This window comes from Triticum dicoccoides, chromosome 2B (assembly GCF_002162155.2).
Source record: "Triticum dicoccoides isolate Atlit2015 ecotype Zavitan chromosome 2B, WEW_v2.0, whole genome shotgun sequence".
In the NCBI taxonomy this organism is placed as follows: Eukaryota; Viridiplantae; Streptophyta; class Magnoliopsida; order Poales; family Poaceae; genus Triticum; species Triticum dicoccoides.
The window spans coordinates 170,389,499-170,397,735 of record NC_041383.1 but is presented as its reverse complement, the minus strand read 5'-3'; positions in this window follow the sequence as shown (position 1 = coordinate 170,397,735).

Sequence of the window (8,237 nt, the reverse complement as noted above, 5' to 3'; positions counted from 1 at the left end):
ACCATGCTCGATACTTCCTGTGCTGGTTCTTATATGCTGAAGACTATTGAATTCAAGTGGGACTTATTAGAAAGAATTAAACGCGACTCTGAAGTTTGGGGTTCCGACGATGGTAAGGAGTCAGGTATAACACCTAAGTTTGATTGTCTTTTATGGATACCGATGCTTTTCGTGGATTTAGCGCTAAGTATGGACTTGACTCTGAGATAGTAGCTGCCTTTTGTGAATCTTTTGCTACTCACGTTGATCTCCCTAAGGAGAAGTGGTCTAAATATAATCCTCCCATTGAAGTAAAAGTAGTTTCACCTATTACAGTTGAAGAAAAGACTGTCAATTATAATGATCCTATTGTTCCTACTACTTATGTTGAGAAACCTCCTTTTCCTGTTAGGATAAAGGATCATGCTAAAACTTCAACTGTTATTCGTAAGAGTAATACTAGAACTTATACACCTCCTGAGCAAATCAAAGTTGAACCTAGTATTGCTATGGTTAAAGATCTCTTGGATGATAATTTAGATGGGCATGTTATTTATTTCTGTGGTGAAACTGCTAATATTGCTAGACCAGATGCTAAGATACATAGACCTGTTGTAGGCATGCTTGTTATTTCTGTTAAAATAGGAGATCATTGTTATCATGGCTTATGTGATATGGGTGCTAGTGCTAGTGCAATACCCTTTGACTTATATAAAGAAATTATGCATGATATTGCACCCGCTGAAATAGAAGGTATTGATGTTACTATTAAGCTTGCCAATAGGGATACCATTAAGCCAGTTGGGATTGTTAGAGATGTTGAAGTCTTGTGTGGGAAAGTTAAATATCCTGCTGATTTTCTTGTTCTTGGTTCCCCACAAGATGACTTTTGTCCCATTATATTTGGTGGACCCTTCTTGAATACTGTTAATGCTAGGATTGATTGTGAAAAGGATATTGTTACAATTGGCTTAGGGGATATGTCTCATGAGTTTAATTTTGCCAAGTTTCGTAGACAACCCTGTGATAAGGAATCACCTAGTAAGGATGAGATTATTGGTCTTGCTTCTATTGGCGTGCCTCCTACTGATCTGTTAGAACTATATTTGCTAGACCATGAAAATGATATGTTTATGGATGAAAGAAGGGAAATAGATAAAGTATTCCTTCAACAGGGTCCTATTCTGAAACACAACCTACCTGTTGAAATCCTAGGGAATCCCCCTCCACCCAAGGGTGGTCCCGTGTTTGAGCTCAAACCATTACCTGATAATCTTAAGTATGCTTATCTTGATGAAAAGAAAATATATCCTGTTATTATTAGTGCTAAACTTTTAGAGAAAGAATAAGAAAGATTATTGAAAACTCTGAAGAAGCACCGTGCTTCTATTGGATATACTCTGGATGATCTTAAGGGCATTAGTCCCACTCTATGCCAACATAAAATTAAAGTGGACAAAGATGCCAAACCAGTTAGAGATCCTCAACGACGGTTAAATCCTAAGATGAAATAAGTGAAAAGAAAGGAGATACTAAAGGTCCTTGAGGCAGGTATAATTTATGCCGTTGCTGATAGCGATTGGGTAAGTCCTGTCCATTGTGTACCTAAGAAGGGAGGTATTAGTGTCGTTCCTAATGATAAAGATGAATTGATCTCACAAAGAATTATTACAGGTTATAGGATGGTAATTGATTTCCGTAAATTAAATAAAGCTACTAAGAAAGATCATTACCCTTTACCTTTTATTGATCAAATGCTAGAAAGACTATCCAAACACACACATTTCTGCTTTCTAGATGGTTATTCCGGTTTCTCTCAAATACCTGTGTCAGCGGAGGATCAATCAAAAACTACATTTACTTGCCCTTTCAGTAATTTTGCTTATAGATGTATGCCTTTTGGTTTATGTAATGCACCTGCTACCTTTCAAAGATGCATGATGGCTATATTCTCTGACTTTTGTGAAAAGATTTGTGAGGTATTCATGGATGATTTCTCCGTTTATGGATCCTCTTTTGATGATTGCTTGAGCAACCTTGATCGAGTTTTGCAGAGATGTGAAAACACTAGCCTCGTCTTGAATTGGGAAAAGTGCCACTTTATGGTTAATGAAGGCATTGTTTTGGGGCATAAGATTTCCGAGAGAGGTATTTAAGTTGATAAAGCTAAAGTTCATGCTATTGAAAATATGCCATGTCCCAAGGACATAAAAGGTATAAGAAGTGTCCTTGGTCATGCCGGTTTTTATAGGAGGTTCATTAAGGACTTTTCTAAAATCTCTAGGCCTCTGACTAATTTATTGCAAAAAGATATTCCTTTTGTCTTTGATGATGATTGTGTAGAAGCATTTGAAATACTTAAGAAAGCTTTGATCACTGTACCTATTGTTCAGCCACCTAATTGGAATTTACCCTTTGAAATTATGTGTGATGCTAGTGATTATGTTGTAGGTGCTGTTCTAGGGCAAAGAGTTGATAAGAAATTGAATGTTATCCAGTATGCTAGCAAAACTCTTGATACTGCCCAGAGAAATTATGCTACTACTTAAAAAGAGTTCTTAGCAGTCGTATTTGCATGTGATAAGTTCAGACCTTATATTGTTGATTCCAAAGTTACTATTCACACTGATCATGCTGCTATTAAATATCTTATGGAAAAGAAAGATGCTAAGCCTAGACTTATTAGATGGGTTCTCTTGCTCCAAGAATTTGATTTGCATATTATTGATAGAAAGGGAGCTCAGAACCCCATTGCAGACAACCTGTCTAGGTTAGAGAATGTTCTTGATGACCCAGTACCTATTGATGATAGCTTTCCTGATGAACAATTAGCGATCATTAATGCTTCTCGTACTGCCCCTTGGTATGCTGATTATGCTAATTACATTGTTGCTAAATTTATACCACCTAGTTTCACATACCAGCAAAAGAAAAAGTTCTTTTATGATTTAAGACTTTACTTCTGGGATGACCGACACCTTTATAAAGAAGGAGTAGATGGTGTTATTAGACGTTGTGTACCTAAGCATGAACAGGAACAGATCCTACGCAAGTGTCACTCCAAATCATATGGAGGACACCACGCTGGAGATAGAACTGCACATAAGGTATTGCAATCCAGTTTTTATTGGCCTACTATCTTCAAAGATGCTCATAAGTTTGTCTTGTCTTGTGATGAATGTCAAAGAATTGGTAATATTAGTAGACGTCAAGAAATGCCTATGAATTATTCTCTTGTTATTGAACCATTTGATGTTTGGGCTTTGATTATATGGGACCTTTTCCTGCCTCTAATGGTTACACACATATTTTAGTTGCTGTTGATTACGTTACTAAGTGGGTAGAAGCTATTCCAACTAGTAGTGCTGATCATAACACCTCTATTAAGATGCTTAAAGAAGTTATTTTTTCCGAGGTTTGGAGTCCCTAGATATCTTATGACTGATGGTGGTTCACATTTTATTCACGGTGCTTTCCGTAAGATTCTTTCTAAGTATGATGTTAATCATAGAATCGCGTCTCCTTATCACCCACAGTCTAGTGGTCAAGTAGAGTTGAGCAATAGAGAGCTCAAATTAATTTTGCAAAAGATTGTGAATAGATCTAGAAAGAATCGGTCCAAGAAACTTGATGATGCATTATGGGCCTATAGAACTGCTTATAAAAATCCTATGGGTATGTCTCCGTATAAGATGGTTTATGGAAAAGCATGTCACTTACCTCTTGAACTTGAACATAAAGCATATTGGGCTATTAAAGAGCTCAACTATGACTTCAAACTTGCCGGTGAGAAGAGGTTATTTGATATTAGCTCACTTGATGAATGGAGAACCCAAGCCTATGAGAATGCCAAGTTGTTCAAAGAAAAAGTTAAAAGATGGCATGGCAAAAGAATACAAAAGCGAGAATTTAATGTAGGTGATTATGTGTTGTTATTCAACTCTCGTTTAAGATTTTTTGCAGGAAAACTTCTCTCTAAATGGGAAGGTCCTTACGTTATCGAGGAGGTCTATCATTCCGGTGCCATAAAAATTAACAACTTCGAAGGCACAAGTCCGAGGGTGGTGAACGGTCAAAGAATTATATCTCAGGTAATCCTATCAATGTTGAAACTAATATTATTGAGACCGTAACCCCGGAGGAATACATAAGGGACACTTTCCAGAACGTTTCAGACTCCGAAAAGGAATAGGTATGTGGTACGGTAAGTAAACCGACTCCAAAACAGTTCTAATGGCATTTTTTCTTTGTTTTGGAATATTTAAGAATTTTGGAAAGAAAGAAGTAATTCGGGAAGGACACGAGTCCTCCACGAGGGTGGAGGACGTGCCCACCCTTCCTGGGTGCGCCCCCTGTCTCGTGGCCACCTCGTGTGCCTCCTGGACTCCGTTTTCTTGCACGTTACTTATTTTGGTCGGTAAAAATTCACTATATAATCTCCCGATGGTTTTGACCACCGTATCACGCAATTATCTTCTGTTTTTGTTTCGAGCTGTTTCTGTCGCAGATTTAGAGCAAGATGTCTTCTCAAGAGTCAGTCGGGGAGAGTCGGGTGTCACACCCGACGCCAGGTCCAGAAGCAAACAACGATGCTTATCACTTTGGACCATCAACGGAGGATGAGATGGAGGCCGACTTGAAAAGGATAGATGCTATGGAGGAGGATCAAGAAGTTACCTCTCACTTCCAAGCAGGATTCATGATGGGGGAACTACAGAGCTCGGCTATTCCAAATTCGGTCATCCCTTCCAATGTTAAATTTCTTTCTTACAAAAATATGAAAAAGAGCGTCACTTGTTCTCCAGAAGCTATGTAGCATCCTTGGGTAAAAGGAGCTTTAGCCGTCAATGGCAAGCTCCGCAAGGAATATATGGACCTCAAACAACAAGTCAATAAGCTTGAGGAGGAGAATCATATCCTGAGGGGCATCATCGCCAAGAAGGTCATAACACCAACTATGAAGGAGACATAATCACATGGGTATGGGCACTCCCCTTGGCAACTGCCAAGCTTGGGGGAGGCGCCCCGGTATCGTATCACCATCACACTCCTATCTTTACCGTTTTACTTAGTTCGATCCTTTTAGTAATATCTTGATCTAGTAGATTGACATTTTGTTATCAAGTAGTTTTTAAGTTTTGCTTTGTGATCTCTTTATGTAATCGAATCCGTGAGCTATCTATAATAAAGATTAGTGTTGAGTCAAGGGCTTTGCTATCTTGCTATGATCTTGAGGAAGTAGAAAGAATAAAAAGAATAAAGAGTTCATATTGATCTTATGGATAGTATTGACTTCACATATAAAGAGTATGAGGCATAAAAGTTGTTGAGAGTTGACAAACATAGTTTTGGTCATCGTTGAAATTAATAGGAAGTAATAAGGAAAGAGAGGTCTTCACATATAAATATACTATCTTGGACATCTTTTATGATTTGAGCACTCATTAAGTATGACATGCTAAAAGAGTTGATGTTGGACAAGGAAGACAACGTGATGGTTTATGTTTTCTCACATCTCAGTTAAAGTATATTGTCATTGATCTTCCCAACATGTTGAGCTTGCCTTTCCCCCTCATGCTAGCCAAAATTCCTTGCACCAAGTAGATATACTACTCGTGCTTCCAAACATCCTTAAACCCAGTTTTGCCATGAGAGTCCACCATACCTACCTATGGATTGAGTAAGATCCTTCAAGTAAGTTGTCATGTTGCAAGCAATAAAAATTGCTCTCTAAATATGTATGACTTATTAGTGCGGAGAAAATAAGCTTTATACGATCGTGTGATATGGAAGTAATAAAAGCGACGGACTGCATAATAAAGGTTCATATCACAAGTGGCAATATAAAGTGACGTTCTTCTGCATTAAGATTTTGTGCATCCAACCCTAAAAGCACATGATAACCTCTGCTTCCCTCTGCGAAGGGCCTATCTTTTACTTTATGTTTTTACTTTATGCTTGAGTCAAGGTGATCTTCACCTTTCCCCTTTTCATTTTATCCTTTGGCAAGCTCCTCGTGTTTGAAAGATCCTGATATATATATCCAATTGGATGTAAGTTAGCATGAATTATTATTGTTGACATCACCCAAAGGTGAATATGTTTGGAGGCAACACAATAAGCCCCTATCTTTCTCAGTGTCCGGTTGAAACTCCATAACCACAAGTATTGCATGAGTGTTAGCAATTGTAGAAGACTATATGATAGTTAAGTATGTGGACTCGCTGAAAAGCTCTATTCTCGACTCTTTCTGATGTTATGATAAATTGCAATTGCTTCAATGACTGAGATTATAGTTTGTTAGTTCCCAATGAAGTTTATGAACCATACTTGACATTGTGAATCGATTATTACTTGAGCATAAGAAATCATATGACAAAATTTATATATGTTGCTGTTATAAGAATGATCATGATGCCCTCATGTCCGTATTTTATTTTTATCGACACCTCTATCTCTAAACATGTGGACATATTTTTTGATTTCGGCTTCCGCTTGAGGACAAGCGAGGTCTAAGCTTGGGGGAGTAGATACGTCCATTTTGCATCATGCTTTTATATCAATATTTATTGCATTATGGGCTGTTATTACATGTTATGTCACAATACTTATGGCTATTTTCTCTTATTTTACAAGGTTTATCATGAAGAGGGAGAATGCCGGCAGCTGGAATTCTGGCTGGAAAAGGAGCAAATATTGAAAATCTATTCTACACAGCTCCAAAAATCCTGAAACTCCACGAAAGTTATTTTTGGAATCAATAAGAATTATTCAGCGAAGAAAACACCAGAGGGGTCCACACCCTGGCTAGGAGGGTGGGGGGCGCGCCCACGCCTACTGGGCACGCCCCCTGTCTCCTGGGCCCCCTGGTGGCCCTCCGGTGCCCATCTTCTGCTATATGAAGGCTTTTACCCTGGAAAAAATCATAAGCAGCTTACGGGACGAAACTCCGCCGCCACAAGGCGGAACCTTGGCGGAACCAATCTAGGGCTCCGGCGGAGCTGTTCTGCCGGGGAAACTTCCCTCCGAGAGGGGGAAAGCATCACCATTGTCATCACCAACGATCCTCTCATCGGGAGGGGTTCAATCTCCATCAACATCTTCACCAGCACCATCTCCTCTCAAAATCCTAGTTCATCTCTTGTATCCAGTCTTGTAGCAAAACCACAAATTGGTACCTGTGAGTTGCTAGTAGTGTTGATTACTCCTTGTAGTTGATGCTAATTGGTTTACTTGGTGGAAGATCATATGTTCAGATCCTTAATGCATATAAATACTCCTCTAATCATGAACATGAATATGCTTTGTGAATAGTTACGTTTGTTCCTGAGGACATGGGTGAAGTCTTGCTATTAGTAGTCATGTGAATTTGGTATTCGTTTGATATTTTGATGAGATGTATGTTGTCTCTCCTCTAGTGGTGTTATGTGAACATCGATTACATGACACTTCACCATTATTTGGGCCTAGAGGAAGGCATTGAGAAGTAATAAGTAGCTGATGGGTTGCTAGAGTGACAGAAGCTTAAACCCTAGTTTATGCGTTGCTTCGTAAGGGGCTGATTTGGACCCATATGTCTAATGTTGTGGTTAGGTTTACCTTAATACTTCTTTTGTAGTTGCGGATGCTTGCAATAGGGGTTAATCATAAGTGGGATTCTTGTCCAAGTAAGGGCAGTACCCAAGCACTGGTCCACTCACATATCAAATTATCAAAGTACCGAACGCGAATCATATGAGCGTGATGAAAACTAGCTTGACGATAATTCCCATGTGTCCTCGGGAGCGCTTTTCTCATTATAAGAAATTGTCCAGGCTTGTCCTTTGCTACAAAAAGGGATTGGGCCACCTTGCTGCACTTTATTTACTTTCATTGCTTGTTACCCGTTACAAATTATCTTATCATAAAACTATCTGTTACCTACAATTTTAGTGCTTGCAGAGAATACCTTACTGAAAACCGCTTGTCATTTTCTTCTGCTCCTCGTTGGGTTCGACACTCTTACTTATCGAAAGGACTACGATAGATCCCCTATACTTGTGGGTCATCACCAAGGCAGGGCCGCACACCCCCTCCCCCTCTAGTCCGAATTGGACAAGGAGGGGGGGGGGGCGCCCTCCTTTCCTTCCCCCCTCTCTCCTCCTTCCCCTTTCTTCTCCTACTCCTACTAGGAAAGGAGGAGTCCTACCCCCGGTGGGAGTAGGACTCCCCCCTTGGCACGCCCTCCTCCTGGCCGGCCGCCTCCCCCCTAGCTCCTT